Raw genomic sequence first — 19,006 nt, 5'->3', positions numbered from 1 at the left:
TGAGAACATACACCTACATGTATCTAAAAAATGATTTAATGAATCTAACCTTACCCTCTTTCTTCGCTGCCGACTCCTGAACTCCTCAATGCTGATGCAAGGTCCGTATGGATGAACTGGAAGCTCCTTCATACTGGCTCATAGTGGGTCTTAGTAAGTCATAGTACAGGCAGCTGGAAAACAGCGGCCGACATGCACAACACTGCACAGGGAGCCATAACTCTGCAGATATCTTTATGGAAAGCCAGTAGAAGTTTAGAGCTTACAGGACACGGACACATCATATCCATATCCATATCCATTTCGGCCTATTGAGCGGATTGCTGGTAGATTTGTAGTTAACACATCCACTGTGCATTTAACCAGCACAATTGAAAAAGTGATTGTAATCATGCCACTCTGTACAAAATGCTGAAATGTCCATTGTTTCAATTTTTTTTTCATAGCATTGATTTTGCTCGTGGTATACAATGTAATTAATCATAGCACACTTACTTACTTAAGATCAATTTACAATTTCAGGTTTTATATTTATTTTAAGCCTGGTGTACTTACTCCAAATAGTTTAGAAAAAGGTGTTATATGCTCCTGATTTGCGTTTGTAAAGCGTAGAGCATTGGCATTTGCATGTGAAAGCCTCCCCTAGGCTTAGGAGAAGGGGGGTCACCTCCCAACATTCTCAGGCTTGTAAAACGGCAAGACACTGGTAACAGAAATTTCTCCAAGAATTTCCTATGACATTTACTGGCACAAATTCTTCTTTTCATGCAGTGTCTTTTGACGAAAATGAAAATTAGTTTTAGTCACATTTAGTCATTTGTATCATTCTTAGTTTTAGTCTAGTTTTAGTCGACGAAAACGAATTACATTTTAGTCTAGTTATAGTCGACGAAAACGAATTACATTTTAGTCTAGTTTTAGTCACATTTAATAGCCACATTAAAGTCACTGAGCGGCTGCTCCACGAGAACGAGCTCTGCTTTCACTGTGTCTCCCTGAGCGAGTGCGCGGGGCGGGGAGGCGGAGCTACGGACCGGTGCGCTATCTGGGAGCGCACAGGCACACACACACACACACAGACACACAGACTCACTCGCCCGCTACTGATACTTCATGACGGCCTGATACGATGATGTTTTAAAAATTATTGTCACTTATTCAACCACCAACATTTTCGTCTCGTCGTTTTTATTTTCAAAGATCCGTTTTCGTTACGTCTTCGTCTCGTCTTCGTCATGGGAAAAGGGTAGTTAACGAATATTTTTCGTTATAGTTTTCGTCAACGAAATTAACACTGGTTCCCAAACTTTTTACAGTTCCGTACCCCTTCAGACATTCAATCTCCAGCTACGTACCCCCCGCTGCACATACCGTAAATCCTCTAATATAGGCCCGGGACTTTATTTTACTCAAGAGCATCGCGGCCCAGGCCTTTATTGGAAGGAGGCCAGAATTAGAGGCAGGCCTCTATTTCTATTTGAGCAAAATAGACTACCAGTAGAATGAATAAAAATGAGATTTTGTGTCTATTTGAACCTATAAAATACTAGGTTCATTTATTGAACCATAACATATGGTATGCATACAGAACACCAACAACAAATACCGGTAATTCAGGCTAACAAAAACATAGCAAACATACCGGTAGTGCATTGTAAACACTTTGAAATTAAAAACCATAAAAATCCTACTCATCAGTTTCCTCCGCCTCTTCATCTCTCCCTGTAATCTCCTCATCACTCGCGCCAGCCTCTACAACAAGTTCGTTATTATACAGTTTCTCTTCGTCCTCCTCATGTTCCGCTGCGCGTCTGTTCTCTTCCTCGCGCAGGCGGGCATCAGTCAGGGCAGGCGCGGCCGAAAACTGAATTTGCCTACGAATGATCTGAGCCATGCTGTGGTCAAGTCGTCATGCATCCAGCCGTTGGAAGATGTGGCGATGACTGCTCTTGAGATCTCTTGCTGCATTGCCTTCACTTCACGACTGGCGGCAAGGACAACAGTGAAATGACTTTTCTCGTGGCCTGTTGTTTTGAGCGCAACTCTTCGTCCCTCTTACGTCAATGGTACTGGGAGACACCATATCGAACCAAACGGCAGTCTCGTCCATTGCAATTATGTCCTTCTCTGAAATCTTTTTCGAGACGACAGTCTTGCTCACGTAGTCGACGAATGAGACAAGTTTCTCTGTGAGGAGATCTGGGTCCTTCTGAGCCTGGTGCGACGTTGCAATGCAAAGCCATTTCGGTTTTAAAACTTTTCCAGCCAACCCCTGCTAGCCAGAAATCGCTCACCTCTCTCACTAACTGTATGGTAGATTTCCAGAGCCTTGTTTCGGATCATTTTTCTAGACACTCGGTTATGATTGTCCCTCATTGAATGGATCCACTCAGAGAGTTTTGTGTCCATCTCCTCGCTAACCTTTTTTCTCCCTCCTCCTGGCAGTCTTGCTCTCTGTTTGTTTGCTACGGCTAGATCTATTTTCTGCTTTTTCCAGTATCTTATTATCTTATGGCCATGTGTAAATAATTTGTTGATACGAAAGCAGGCACATAACACTTTGGTAAGAACTGCATAGATGCTTTATAGACGGGTCAATGTTAAAATGTTTAGCAGCTTGCTCCCCAGAGTGCTCTGCAGCATATTCCAACACGGTCTCTTTGAACTTGATGTCGAACTTTCGTCTCCTCTTTGGCTCCACAGCTGCCATGGTAAACAACGTTAACGTTAGCCTACCGGTGACTGAAGTCTAGTCAAGAGCGAGGTGCGTGCTACCGGTGAATGAAGTCTAGTCAAGAGCGAGGTGATTGACCAGGCAGGCTACCGTAGCGGCTTGGATTCGTTAGCAAACATTGCCCCCCTGTGGTACTTGCATGTTACTATCACAAGCATAATGTTGAGGCTTGCCCAGAAGATCGCAAGTTTGCGGGAGGTTTTGACTTTGGTCAATCAAACCGCCTAATATATTTCTCATCATTTTGTTATTTTGTGTTTCTAAAATAACAAAATGATTTATAATATTGTGCATTCCATATTCCTTCTTGATATTACCCTAGCTCATTGGAACATTATTGGGTGTGTGATTCATTGCATTGGGACACATTTTGTTGTAACGCATCCTGTTTTGATGTTTACATCGACAGTGCCCTGATAATGTTGTAGTCTACTATAGTAAATTCTGAACGGATTGAAGGACATGTTTGTTTGCAAGGCAGAGGATACAACAAGCTTGTTGACGCTGATAACAAGGACTCGCGTTAGTTGTGGATTATAATTGTTTTGGATGAGGAGCATTCAGCTGTCACCATAATTTCACCATAATACGGTAAGCAACTGTTGCATGTTTTTAGCAGAGATTATTTATTTTTATAGCAAAGAAATCTAATGGTCTTTGCTTTTAGATTGTTGATTAGGCTACCATTGGTGTAGGCGTTAAAAGCGTTAGCTATAGCCTATTAGCTGTAGGCTACAGGGGTGTGCAGGATAATGTGTGGCTACAAAAATGACTGGAGCAGTGCAGGTCTCTTACATTTTGATTCGTAACGTTATAGCGATATTTTAAGTGCTCGGGTGGCTTTCTAATGAGCTAAACAGTCTCATCTGTACATTTTTGCGTTCAATTAGACATTTAAAAACGTTGTTTCTAATAATAGCCCGGTCTCTATTAGCCTCTATTAGCCTTTATTTACCTCCGCCGATAGCGAGCCCGGCCAATGTTAGAGACCCGGCCGCTAAAGGAATACAGGCCACTATTAGAGGATTTACGGTATACAGCCTATAAAACTTGAAACTTGTCAGGGATTTCAGGACTTGGATGGAAGTTTAGATCAAACAGAGTTTTATTAGCAATACAACCAGGTAAAGGGAAATGTCAAACAAACAAGGAGATCGAACTAACTCACTCAGGGGTTTAACGGAAATAACTATTTAACTCAAACAAGGCAAAACAGATGAAAACCAAGATACTCAGCGTCAAATGCCGGAAGAACACAAACTAACAATTTCTAACTAAAGACATAAATAAACTAAACAGTGTGCAGAAGTGTGTGCGTTGAATTTGAAAAGGGGGGCGTGGCCGGAGCGGAGTTCAGCCAGAAATAATCAACACAGCACAGGTTAATGAGACGGGTGTGCTTGAGAGGATGCACATAATTCTGCAATGTGTGGCTGAATTGGAGAAAGTCTTAATCTTAAATCGTCTTCTACACACGCTGTATGCCTGTATTTAGTTTTCATGCTTGTCAGAGCTGAGAACCCACTCTCACATAAATATGTGGTGGCAAATGGCATCAAAGTGATTGAATTAAATTTTAATGGATCCACTTGTTGCGACTTCAATGAGGCTCTCCTGTTCAGATGCCGGTAAGGAAGCAGGCACAGCAGAAAAGGGATAACGAATCCAACTGTCCGACTCGTCAGTTTCGGGGAAGTACCTGCGCAGTTGTGCAGCTAGCTCACTGAGGTGCATTGTAATGTCGCGTTTGACACTGTCTGTCACACAAAGGTGATTTGCAGACAAAAAGTCATGCAACGACGGAAAGACCTCTATTTGCTTGTTGTTCATGCAGTCTTCCCAGAGCTTCGATTTCTTTTTCATAGCCTCAATTTTATCTCGTACATTGAATACGGTTGCGGAAAGCCCCTGTGATCCGAGATTAAGTTCATTCAGACGAGAAAAAATATCAACCAGATAAGCTAGTCGTGTAAGAAACTCGTCATTATGCAAATGGTCAGACAGGTGAAACTTGTGGCCAATAAAGAACATTTTAAGCTCATCTTTCAATTCAAAGAAACGCGTCAATACTTTGCCCCTTTGACAACCAGCGCACGTCCATGTGCAGTAAGAGCGTCGTCTGGTCGCTGCCCATTTCACTGCATAATGCAGTAAATATGTGTGAGTTCAGGGGCCTGGCTTTAACAAAGTTCACCAATTTGACTGTTATGTGTACAAAATGTCCTTCAAGCTGACAAGCATTCCCTTGGCAGCAAGAGCCTCTCTGTGGATGCTGCAGTGTATCCAAGTGGCGTCAGCAGCACCTGCTTGCAGGCACCTTACCACTCCACTATGTCTCCCCGTCATGGCCTTTGCGCCATCTGTGAAGATGCTATCACATTTTGACCAAATAGGTCCATTTGATCTTACGAAGGTGTCCAGAATTTTGAAAATGTCCTCCCCAGTTGACCTGGTTTCCAGAGGTTTACAGAAGAGCATGTCCTCCTTAACTGACCCTTTGTGAATGTACCGGACATATACCAGGAGCTGTGCCAGGCAGGCTATGTCTGTTGATTCATCCAGCTGTAGTGCATAAAATTCACTGGCTCGTGTGTGAAGTAGTAGCTGTTTTAAAATGTCCTCTGCCATGTCACTGATACGCCCTGAAACAGTGTTGTTTGATGAAGGCATCGTCTGTATAGTTTTTTTTGCCTTTTCTTCCAGCATTGCAGCAGGGAGAATTAAGTCCTCCTCAATAGTGTGGGGCTTGCCAGTCTTAGCCACTCAGTAGCTTACCATATAGGACTACTCTAGCCCCTTCCTATTAACGGTATCTGTTTCCCTTATACAAGTTTTACTGGTCGAAAGTCGGGAGAATTAACGATAGATTTTTGATTAATCGTTATATTTTATATTAAAATTCACTATTTATAGGCTATATTAAAATGCAGTGAAAATAGAAAAAAACAGCGTGTTTCCTCATTGAGATCTTTATTACAAGATGAACAACTCTTGTGGCAGTTAAACGGGATTCGTTCAATGGTTACACTTGAAAATATGCGCTGCTGTACTCTTAAACCCCGCTGAGAGAGCAGCTAGCCACTGAGAGCTAGCTGGATTTGACGGTTCTCGACCTCTCAGTCCGGTGGTTGTCACGCCCTCAGTCCCGGAAACCCCTCACCCATAACCGGCTCTGGCTATTCAGTCTATTTAATATTGCATGATTATTTATAGCTCTGTTTGAAAATACAAATAAAATACCCCGGGGGTACATGTACCCCAGTTTGGGAACCGATACAATAGAGCCATAAAATTGTTTAAAGATACTGGAGTCACTACAGGTAGATATTGTACTGTAAGTTTTTTTTTTTTTTTGTGAAAAAAATACATTGTTTGAAGATTTTACGGATATGTTCAGTATCAAAGTATAAGTGACTTGCCAAATATGTAAATTAAAGGTGGGATAATTGATTCTGGGGAATAACGTTGACATTTTAACTCAAGATCAAAACCAAAACACCCCTCCCTTCACTGGTCCTTCATAAGCACCACCCTCACATTCCTGCACAGGAATCAAAAAGGTGAACCACTCATTTAAAAAAGTTTGCATTAGCTTCCACATACATCAGCAAGAGGGACATCACAATACTTACCAAATGTGAGCAAAAGAAAAGTAGAAAAAAGAAAAGTGTCAACCACCCTTTCAGGAGGAAACAGAAAAACTTCTTGTAAAGGCCGAGTACATGAACTGAGAACCCAAAAGCCCAACTCTTGAAACAATGTCCAGTTTCCAAAATCAGTGGTAATTTTATTCCAGTTAGGGTTCGGTACACAGAAGGCAAAAGACAAGGCAGAGGAATCCAAAGACGTGAGGCTAAGGCTAGGTCGCTAAATACAAAAACGTGGTCAAAAGCACAAGACAAAATGTCTTGCCCACGAAACAGATTTTACTTGCTCTGACAATCATCCTGGGCTAGCTTGCTATACTTTAAAAACGTCATGCAAGCCGCTACAGTGAAAAGGTTTATATAATGTAAATACTCAGCATTTCTTAATAAAAAAAAAAATCTTCCTATTGCCTTTTTCTATTTTTTATTCTTGAGTCTACCTCATTCTGACCTGCTTTCTGCTGTAACAACTGAACTTTCCCAATGTGTGGATCAGTAAAGTTTTATATAATCTTATTTTAACTTAAATTAGCGCCACTGCATTGGGTTAGGGTCAACAAGTGACTCTGCTCCTCTGATGTTTTGTAATCATCACAATTAGAACTGATCTTTATAAAAAGTGATGAATTCATATTCCTATATAAATGGGGCTTCGCTTCTTCTGAAACAGTACAGTTAAAACACCGCGCTGCGACATAATCTGCTGGAAATTTATGTCTGTGTGAGTGTGTGTCTGTTTGTCCGTTAGTCTTTCTCCCTCTTCACACACAAACTGATAATCATATTGGATATTCACCATCTAGTCCTATATTCTAAAATAGTTATTAGTCGATGATGTCGGATCATGACTTCAGATTGTTCCGGTCACTTTAGCCCCGATGTCCTGACTGTGTGCGTTACGTTACGTCTGGTGTTGTGAATCAAACACAAAGTAAACGTCAGCACTGTATGTGTCTTAATAACTTGCGATCAGTGATGGTGTTTATTGCTAAAGTGTAAAGTGAGCGCAGGTCAGGGGGAGTGAGGAGGAAGTGAGTTTATGGTGCAGATCAAAAGATGCAGTAAGTCTCTACAAATAGACCCTCTAATTAGCACCTTGGGCAATGGTTGACCTCTAGTGGTCTTACTTCCTCTGGTGGTGGAGTCAGGAAGTTGTCCTCCTACTGCACCCTCATCTGGATCGTTGCCACTTGCATCATCTCCTTTTTCATCCAGGCGATGATGTTTGTGGGGGTGAAGCTGACTGTTGTCTTTTGCAGATCCCAATAATATCTTCTTTCTTCATATTATTATTAGTAGTACTAATGCAGTGTCATTTCAAAACTTTCTTATCTCATTAATAGTCTGCATTAATGGCCATTCAGGGAAATATGAATACAGCATGGTGCATAATAACATCAATGTTTTTGCTGTTAATAATCCTGATGTTGCTGCTTGGCTTTGGATAATTTAGCTTGATTCAGAGCTGTTGAACACGTTCATTTTTATGAGAACGATGAACTGAACGCAACATAATTACAATTAATGAATTTGAACAGTATAAACGTTCATATTGTAGTGTCCTCGCTTATAGACAACAGGAAACTTCACTTTTTATGTGTAACTTTATTAGAGTCCAACGAACACGACCCACTTCTTGTTCATAACTCCGACACTCCTAACATCTACCACCGTATTCTTCACTCCCCTTCCTCATTCACCCTTGACCCGCCAACTCATCAGCCAATGAGAGCCTGCCATCCCACCAACCCCACAGCCATTGGTCTAGAACTGTCACGTGCCCCATCCCGACCTGATCACTGAACCTAGGAAATGTAGCCTAACCTAAACCAACTAACTAGACTTTGCACTACGTTACCCATGATTCATCGCCCTCAAATGCAGACCAAACAAGCAACGTATTCCAAGTGTTTTATTCTCTGGCCAGTGTCTCGGCTCCGAACCGTAGTTGGGAGCTCAGCTCACGGGTTATTTTTGCACGCTGTCAGGCCGGTAACCAGCTGTCCGGACCACTCCGTGAATAAGGAGGAGGAGACGTTTCTTTACTTGGAATGTGGCCACTTTATTTCTTGGATATACAGCAGGAGCAACACTCTCATCACCTCTAGGTGGCTGTTCACTTCTTGTTATACAGACACTTTTAGCGTCTTTTCCAACAATACCCAGGTGCATTACATCACACACTACAAACTTTCCTTAAAGGGGCAGGCCATACCTGCAACACAAGACAACAGCTCTCGGTCTCATATAAAAATGACAAGTGAAAGCAGAGACGCAGACTCAGCGACTACATCCTGTTGGAATATGTTTTTTGTGCAAACCACAGGCCTCTTGTCGGCCTACATGTGTGGTCAAAGCTTGAAACAAGCAAGCCGCATGTTCTGGAGCGAACTCAGTCTCCCAGAGTGCCACATGTTCCCTTTGTCTTAAGACAGTCAAGGAACTCAGTCTCCCAGGATGTAACAGGATGCTGGATTTCCTGTGGTCTGGGCAATGTCACGCATAGGTGTGAAAAGTCACAATGCTCACCTCCTATTGGTCACTGTAGCCCAGGACTCTTGAGGTCATCAGGCCAATATAAGGGGACTGCTGCCCAAACTCATTCTCTTTCCATCCATCCACCGAGGACAGCAAGCGGCCTTGTCCTGCAACGCTGAGGAGAGGGCCTGGCTGCCCCAGCACTCTTCTCTTCCCACCAACAACCGGAGGTCAAAGGTCTAGCTTCCAGCTCATCTTCTCAAGGAAATCTCCTCGCCCTTCAAGCTTCTACACACTCCTCGTAGCGACTCGATGTCCTGCAGGAGAACTTCAACCAGCATCTGAGCACACGGCTCCACAGTAACGCTAAGGCATAGACCATTCGACCACCAGAGACGTCACAGAACTGCAAACTGAACAGCAACTTCTTTTCCTTTTCCCTCGGAGTGGTAACAATCTGGGCTTAATAATTATACATGCTAAGCAAGACTGTTTATTTGATCTGTGTGTGTTTTGGGTTTGATATGTGGTGTGATATTGTGGCAACAAGTTAAAGGAAAGCTAATGTTAGATAGGCCCTCCATAGGCTTCCTCTGTAGGTCTCTCTGACTCTTGCATTCTCTGACTTAACATCCAAACAGACACGCATACCACTCCATCTAGTTAAACCTTCCCCCCTCAGCCGTAAAGCAACAGCCGTAAAGCAACCTCAGAAGAGGGGGGGGGGCTCTTATCGTAGGGGATATACCACCATTTTGAAAGCATTCTAGAAAGGTGTGAAATTTGGTCAGCAATTTGGGGAGGCCCCTAATTTACATTCACACACACAAACTCATATTTAGTTAGTAAGCCATTAGTTACTTTGATTGTTTAGTAATTGGTGTTTTTATACTTTATTATGTTCATAATATATGTTCTCCTTTCACAAATGTTCTGTCATTAATGCTGCATAAGTGAACATTGCCAACCGTTACACTGTTAAGAACTCCATAGCCTTCACTGTTCACTATAATCTTTAATAGTAAAATATTAAGATTTCGAGTTGGACTAGATCTTAATGAGACTGATCTTAATCAATAAATTGACTCTCTTTTCCCTTCTATGAAGAACTTTAACCAATTAAACTTATGATTTAGTATTAATATTATAAATATTAAGGTTTTATATTTTATTTTGATAACCAAATCAATTGAGTGCCTACAGGCACACCTTTCTATGGTAACACTTTAAGCACTATTGCACAACAATGCGATTGACCTTATTATTATCTAAGTGATTTTTACACTGTAAAGGCAAGGGTAGTAATAGATAAAGTTTTCTTTAAAAAACAAGTTAAGTTTTTCATTCTCACTTTCTACCTTAAAACTATGAAATGAACTGAACTATCAACTAGTTCAGAATTTAAATGGTGAACTATGAACTACTCATGTTTACTTGTATGAACTGAACTTTAAACTAGTTCATGAGGTGTGAACTTGCACAACACTGCTCATAAGTAGTCGCTGGTAGTGGGGGTCCCCTAAGATAGTCGAAAAATTAGACAGGTTATGAGCCATGTCCAACAAATTTGGTAATGAATATAATATTAATAATAATATTAATACCAGCATTCATTTTAGAGCTTGGGTCGTAAGGAAGGTGGCTGTGCCTATTCAAAGCATGGATTCACCCGAGGAGCACTTAAGCAAAACAATTCTCAATGTGCGGGCTGTAGTCCGGATCCGGACCCAGTTCTATATGGACGGGGAGACCTATTGTTAGATTTTGTAAGCGCATTTCTTAATTCACTTCTCTCACTGAACAAGAGCAAGTGGAGCAACAAAGACAAAATGGGTTCTAAAGCTGTTATGTTATTATTTGTTGAGATGTTTATATGTGTAATGTATTTAAGAAAAAAAGAAAAGGTGAAACTCACCTACATCTTTTTTTTCTTCTAAAATTAAGCACTTTATTTTAAGATGCCCTTTTGACTTCATACAGGCATTAATACAACTACCATGCTACTTCAAATTATATGGCACTGAATTATAACACATGTTAGACATAAGGATATTTTGATCTTTGCTTGAGGACATTTTTTTTTGTGATAAATTCATTATCATAATTCTTGATTAAAGAAAAAAAATTGATTTAGAATGAAGCTGGAAGTACAGCTGCTGTTGTGATTTCTTGACCAGATGGATGGTGTTTAGTGTCCAGGTGAGGTCATCACTGATGTAGACACACAGGAATTTGAAGCTGCTTACCCTCTCCACCTCAAGCCCACGGATGAGCAACGGCTGATGGGTTCTCCTCTCCTTTCTCATGTCAACGATCATTTCCTTGGTCTCGTCCATGTTCAGGGGGAGATTGTTCTCTTCGCACCATGTCGCAAGACCTGCCACCTCACCTCTAAATACTATTTCCACACCGCCAGTAATAAGTCCAATGACCGTGGTGTCATCAGCACATTTTAGGATGGTTAGGGTTAGGGTTAGGGTCAAATGTTGATCACAACGCTGTTATATTTCCAATTCTGTCAGACTGTCAGAAGGGCCAGTGAGGAAATCTGACAGGCAGTCACATAGTGTGGAGTTGAGTCCAAGGTTTAGCAGTTTGTTATTGAGCTTGTAGAAGATGATTGTATTAAAAGCAGAGCTGTGGTCAGCATCCTGATATATAAGCGGTATAGTGCGGTAGGCCCTAATGGAAGCACCTCAAAACACTTGGCCTGTAGTCATTTAGACAAGTCACGGGGCTCCTTTTGGGAACTGGGGTGATGGTGGTGGTGATGAAACATGATGGGACCTTGCCTGTGAGAGGTACAGTTTGAAGATGGAGGTGAGAACATCAGGCAGCTCCGAAGCACATACCTCCCAGGGATGTTATGGCCTGCTGCCTTTGTCGGGGTTAATTCTCCTCAGGGCTTTATGTACATCAGCTGATTAGACAGTCAGTCAGGGGGGAGTTGTGTTGTGTCGGTGTGTGAGTGCCTCCCCTGTGTATTGCTGCTGGCGGTCTCGAGTGGGTGTAGAATTTGTTGAGCTGTTCAGGCAGGGTGACGAGGAATTGGTGAATTGGGTGATGATGGAGTTGGTGATCTAACAAGCTAATATTCATTTCTTTCAGTATTCTAATCATTTCAAATGCCATATTGTTCAAATAATACCACAATTTTATATATAATAATTAGGGCTGTGGGGCAGCGTATAGCTCAACTGGTAGAGCTGCCACCCCATCGAGGCGAGGCCTCACCCGTAGCCGCCCATGTTCGATTCCGACCAATGGCCCTTCACAGCTTGCTATCTGTTCTCTCCAAATATTTTTTAGAATATTAATAATAATAATTTGGGCTGCATTTCTCGAACCAAAATCGAAATTTCAGTCCAGACGTACACTGTTTCAGTTTCATCAAATGATGGATTTATTTCTAACAGAGTTTTCTTTGATCTTTGGTCTGATTTGACCATGTACGGTACTGTACATATTGTGTATTGGAATGTTGTTGGTATTCAAGTGGCACGGACGCTCCTCTTTTTGTTTACTTTACTGAGTTAATGATTTATGAAGATCTGCACTAAAATCGGCATGCTTGATGCAAGTGTTTCCAAAAGGCTAGTGCGAATGTTGCGCCAAGTGGTGAAGATGGCTTCACGAAGGGCATCCACTGTCTGGAACTGAAGTCCATTTTTGTAAACTTCCCTTGCCATCCATCCCCAAATGTTCTCAATTGGATTAAGATCAGGGGAACACGCAGGATGGTCCAAAAGAGTGATGTTATTCTCCTGGAAAAAAGTCTGGGTCAGACGGGCATTGTGAAATGGAGCGTTGTCCTGCTAAAAAACCCAGTCGTTACCACACAGACGAGGGCCCTCAGTCATGAGGGATGCCCGCTGCAACATCTCCACAAAGCCAGCTGCTGTTTGACGCCCCTGCACAACCTGGAGCTCCATTGTTCCATTGAAGGAAAAAGCACCCCAGATCATGATGGCGCCCCCTCCACTGTGCCGCGTAGAAAACATCTCAGGTGGCATCTCCTTGTCATGCCAGTAACGTTGGAAGCCATCAGGACCATCAAGGTTACATTTTTTTCTCGTCAGAGAATAAAACTTTCTTCTACCTTTGAATGTCCCATGTTTGGTGCTCCCTTGCAAAGTCTAAACGGGCAATTTTGTGGCGTTGAAGGAGACGTGGCCTTTGAAGACGTTTCTTGTTTTTGAAGCCCTTCCTTCGCAGATGCCGTCTGATGGTTATTGGGCTGCAGTCAGCACCAGTAATGGCCTTAATTTGGGACGAGGATCGTCCCGTGTCTTGACGGACAGCCATTCGGATCCTCCGGCTTAGCGCCGGTGAGATTATTTTGGGTCTACCACTTGATTTTTTTGTTCCATAACCCTGAGGATCTTTTAAGAAATGCAAAATGACTGTCTTACTGCGTCCAACCTCAGCAGCAATGGCACATTGTGAGAGGCCTTGTTTATGCAGTTCAACAATCCTACCATGTTCAAAGACGGTGAGCTTTTTTGCCTTTGCCATCAAGAGATCTTCACAGTGTGATTACTTGACAGGAAATGACATGGAATCCAAATTTTTGCACAGATTTTGGCTTTTAAAGGCTGTGGTCTTAAACTTTTGATCAGCTGATGAACAGCCTATTTGAGTTAAATTTTTGTTTTAAATAAATTGCCTGCTCACAACTTTTGGTCTCTTGTTCCCATTTCTTCTTTTTGCATTTGAAGCTCTACTTAGAACCTTCCTAAGATCCAACAGTGCAAAATGCAAATTCATGCAATTTTTTAACTGGTCTTAAGATTTTGATCAGGAGTGTATGTCCTCACTCCTTAAGGTCTATGCTCAAAATGGCCGAAACAAATATATAAGTAAAAGTACACAGCACACACACACAGACATGATCTTCAAGCTTCTGTCATGATTTAATAAGCTTGCTGCCATTTTAGAATGTCAGCAAGAAAAATGTATTGCTAATTAGTGTGGCGCTGAACTTGCGACCTGCTACTTTCACTGTGTGTAGATCCAGCCTTGATAGGCGGCTGCTCAAAGTTACTTTGCAATGTGGGTCAGCATTAATAATATTTCTGTAAATAGGTGAATATTCTGAAATATGCCACTTTAGTACAGGACATGAATGTAAATGTAAACTTAAAAGTACATAGTTAAAGTCAATTTTGTTTTACATTACAGGGTTGTGGCAATGTCCGATGCCACAGGAGTCTAAACCACAATGGACAGAGACAAACCATTTGCTTTTCAGCATTCTTTATTAACTAAGCTCACAACAGTCAACTTAAATTAACCAGGACTTTCTACTAGCATGTCAGCTTTTGCAGATTTGCAGCTACGTTCAGGGTCTCTTATGAGGTCTCTCCCTCTCTGTCAGCTCAGCTGCTAACTTTTGAATCTAGGGAGAGTTGATTGGCCAACTCGTCTCAGCTTTGCCAATCCTCTCTCCGTGGTTCACCTGGAGGTGCTTACTGAGCCACTTCCACAATGGTATGTAAGGTTGGTAGAATGAGGTGTGAAGCTACACTTACATACAGTTATAGTTGTAGTTACAGTATACAGTAGCAGTAGAAGAAAGTATACTATACATAGCTTTGGTTTACTGTATATTATTTTGTAATTTATATACATTTACATCTATATATGCAAGGCTAAAATAATAAAATATTTTAAAACATATATTATTTTTACTTTTACTTAAGTTTACTTGTTCCTTCTAAAACACGAACAAAGACAGAGATTTCCTGGAATTAGTAGATGGATGAACCCAAGTTTAGTACAGTGTGTTTGGACATAACAGGTGACCAAAAAGGGCCAACCCATTCATTTCCCTCCCTCCTCCATCCTGTTGTAGCATTGAGCTGCAGGTCAAGTAATTGATATTACAGACCTGCACTCTGTCTTTACTTCTCCTCTTCTCCAAAAGCATTTAAACTGCAATCCTCTACTGCCCAATCTTACTCCCCTCTTCCTCTTTCAGAGCACTCAACTGGGTAAACAGGGGGGTTCTCATGTTCTGCAGCAGCTGAATAGGGTTGGGGGAGGGGGATTCACAGTGTGTGTGTGAAACACTGCTTCAATTTCTGCAGCCATTTTGTCCTTGTTGCTGAATTTTTTGATTAACATAGGTTGTGTCTGTGTTTAAGAGAGAGATAAATTCCCCACATAATGCAGTTGTGTGGTTTGTGACTCCAGCCTGTAAGACAAACCTCACATAAACCTCCTCTCTCTAGTTGTGGTTAAACTAAACATTTCCTAAAGCAAAGTCTCACCACACGAGCCGCAGGTATTTGTTATTATCAGGGTAATTCAATGTTCTACCCTGCTTTATGTTCTAGAACATTTTAGAACATATATTCCTGTATTGATTGTATAAGATGTCTTCGTTTAGACAAAATCGAGAATTGAGTTAATTCCTTCTTACCTTTGCTTATTTATTAGCTTCTTAATTAAATTAATATTCCAAAGCATCATTAATGGTGGTTTTGCAATAACTTGTTTATCCCACTCTATTATTTTATGCTATTGAATACATATCCTCATATATTAGACATAATGTTACTGTCGCACTGATCATTGAACTGGTATTTGGCCTATAGCTTATCAGAAAAATCACAGTATGCCTGACTAGTCACAAAAACAAAGATTTAGATGTTAGTTCCCTTTTAGTAGATAAGCAAGTAGTTTTACAACTTTGTAGCTTAGTCCTTCAGCTTTCTATAGAAGCCCATTTCCGCCACTGTGATGAAGAAAATCCTGTATATCATAATTATGGCCTACTATCTCATAATTATGAGATAGTATCTCATTATACTGTCTTCCTATCTCATTATTATGAGATACTGACCGCAGCAGAGCAGGTAAGCCATGGTTGAGAGACCACGATCAAACCAGCCGCCTCTCCTATATGCGGAATTGATTGCACCTTTGGGGTTCTGAGGTTTAAAGGAGTTTTTTTTCCCTCAAAGTACCGATACTGTGTAGTTTTTGATTAATCCTGTGTCAAAGCCCCCCCCCACAAAACAAGAATGATCTTCTTCTGCTATATTTGATGAAGGATAAAAGCTTTTTTACCATAAACTTGTCATGAAACTGATTTTGTTGGAGTACTAGTTAGACTACTGCAACAAATACTGTGAAGTACTCAAAATGTGTACTTTTTGAAAAATATTTTGTCAGAAGGACAAAGCCTATCCTATCAAAGGATAACATTCCTGAAATTCTGGGAGTATGCGTTTCTGTGTGTGTGTGTGTGTGTGTGTGTGTGTGTGTGTGTGTGTGTGATATCAAACATTTTAGAGAACACTCTACCCAGATGTCTGTTTATAGTCCTTCTAAGTCTGTCTGGCTGCCTCTAAGGTATTGTGGGATAGGAACATGTGAGAATAACAGCAGGCACAATTTAAGCTCCAAAGTAGTAACAGCAGTGGTGCCACAAGCTAGGGCTGTAATTGACGCCGTAATTGACGATGTAATTGACGTCATCGATTAGGTAAATATGTACATTTGCATTGTAACTTAAGGCCGAATTATAGTCGGGTTGCACGCACGCACGCATGCACGCAAGACACGCAACACGCCCCTTTCGTGCCCTCTGCGGACTTGCGTGCGTCCGCCAATTTTTCTAACTACACGACAAAGCGATGCGAGCCTCACGCAGCCCGCAAGGCTTGTGATAGGTCTGCTTATCACAAGCAGACCTATCACATCTTAAGGCCTGTCCGGAGTCTAGTTTCCGGTTTCATGCCCCAAAATACGCGGAAATCACGGAAGATTTAGAAGAACGAATATGGACCAAATAGAAGAGCACTTGGCAGAAGAGATCCGAAAGTATGACCATTTGTATAACCCGTCACTGACTGGCCGATTTGTCCGCCAGAAATAGACTATGAGGAGCCGGAGTGGCGATGTAAATAAACAGTCGACGAAGAAGAAGACGTCTCTTCTTTGTGTGTTTTGTCTTTGAAAAAAAACGTTACTCCGCCTAGGGTTCTGGCGGTGAATTGCGTTGCAACACGCGCAACACGTTGGTGAAGCATAAACCAAAACGAGTCCGTCGATGCAGCTGCGTGGCCTTCCGCGGTTGCAGTCGCAGGACTATAATTCGGCCTTAAGATGGCTGCGCCTAGTCAAAGCATGGATTCATCCGAGGGCAAGCTGAAGCAATAAAAATTGCCCAAGATTATCTAAAGCACAGGTCCCAAATTGGCCGACCGTGGTCCAGATCTGAACCCAGACGCCACTCTATACAGACCCGGAGCTATTATTAGATTTTGGCTGCGCAACTTCTCTTGTAAATCCTTGCAGCACGTGTTAGAGTTTACTTCTCTCACTGAACAAGAGAAAGTGGGCGAAAGTTATTATTTAATTATTAGAGTACCCTCCAGTTCAATGTGAAAATTTATAATAAACACTGTTGAAATACTATTGAATTCTGCTTTCTTTACTTTATTTGACAGTTTTTGAGTTCATTTAGAAATTGATAAAACTACTTGGCTACTTCAAAATATATGGCACTGAATCATAACGCATGTTTTTTCATCATTATATTAACGGTTACAAAAAATAATCCTTCAATTAATCAAAAAAAGTATCAATACAAACCTAAACACAATAATAAGATATTCAAAAAGGTTAAATTATTTTTAGCAGAGCTCAGAATGACCTTCAACAGGGTTGTTATTTTCACTTGGACACTGGCACTAATACCTTTCACATACATATTTTCACATTGTGAATTTGCAGTGTTGATATACAGGCAGAAAACCCATAAGAATTTGGTAAAGCACCACTTGTATGCCAAATGACGAGCATTATCCATATACTTAGGTTAGAGATGTAGCGTCTCTTCTATAAGTCAGTAGGTAAAGAATACAATTTGCTCAATAACAGCAGATCCAAAGGGTTAACACAATGTTATGCATTCTGCATTACTTTGCCTCCCACCTGGCAGTAGTTTTTTCAAAGGCAAGATGTACTGACCCAGTAAAGCTGGCCGAGACAGCACTGAGACACTACTAGTGCTGCTGATTGCCCTCCGCCCACATCTGCCCATAATGAAGTTGATGCTGAGATTAAAGAAAACAGAGGTGTTTTGTTTTGGGATTTATCCTTTTCATCCTGGATGGCTGCTGAATTGCATTTTAATGCTGGCTTGAGCATTTGTCTCAAATGTTTTGGCTGAAGCTACACTAACAAAGTTAAATGTTGTTTTTTTTTCTTTTTGCCAGAGGGTAAGACTCTAAAAACGTGAACCATTAGGGACTAGATTTAAATAACGCTTTCTAGTCTTGATGACCACTCAAAGCACTTTAGAGTACCGTTTTTCGCCATCCTCCCATTCACAAACACATTTATTCAGTGCAACACTTTTCTGTGGGTTTAAGTATCTTGCCCAAGCACACTTAGGCATGTGGAAGTCAGGAACTGAACTGTGGACCTTCTGGTTGGAGGACAACTGCTCTATCCCTGAGCCACAGCCGCCCAATCCCTTTTGCGGGAACTGTGTGCATGTATATGTAATTATGTGCTGTGCTGACAATTAATAGATTTTGCTGTGCTTTTTGTAGTTTGTTATTGTCAACGAGCTCGGACATGGACTGTTGTTTCCTGTCTCATCTCTTCATCCCTTGTGGTGGAAAGTGGCGTGTCCTTAAAATACATGTTGTGGCACTCCCATCGCCACCACATGGCTTTTAGCGGATCAGGCTTTACCCCAAATAGCCTAGATTGGCACATATTTGCGGCTTCTTACTTTCAGAACACTTTTATTTCTGAAAAGGACAACGGAAACACATCATTGACCTGTCTAACGGTTTCATAACCACATCTAGAGATATTACATGGTTTGGAGACACAGGGCCGCAGTTGTCACGATAGGTTGCAGCAGGCCATTTTTTTCTCTGCTTTTATTTTCTTTAGTGCTTGTTTTGTTATTGCTAAACTGCTCTTCCTAGCTATACAATTATTTTGTTCCCTCTGAAATCACCTCTGGTTTGACAGAAACTTGCAATTAAAAAATCTTTGTCCAGAGACCATACAGAAATTATGTCAGCCTTCATTTTGGTTCCCTGGTAACTGTGGACACCTCCTCACCTCCCTACTCTAATCAATCTCTGTAGTCGAATGAATAATTAGTATCCTTTCA

At 41.4% G+C, this 19,006-nt stretch overlaps 1 protein-coding gene across 1 annotated transcript in view; it reads left to right on the top strand.

Annotated features, from left to right (window-relative positions):
- The window catches only part of fat3a (FAT atypical cadherin 3a), a 191,530-nt gene that overhangs the window by 46,762 nt on the left and 125,762 nt on the right, over nucleotides 1–19,006 (top strand). The gene's annotated exons all lie outside the window — the stretch shown is intronic.

The sequence above is a fragment of the Pleuronectes platessa genome, chromosome 5 (assembly GCF_947347685.1).
Source record: "Pleuronectes platessa chromosome 5, fPlePla1.1, whole genome shotgun sequence".
Lineage (NCBI taxonomy): Eukaryota > Metazoa > Chordata > Actinopteri > Pleuronectiformes > Pleuronectidae > Pleuronectes > Pleuronectes platessa.
This window is presented reverse-complemented; position numbering and strand designations above follow the sequence as displayed.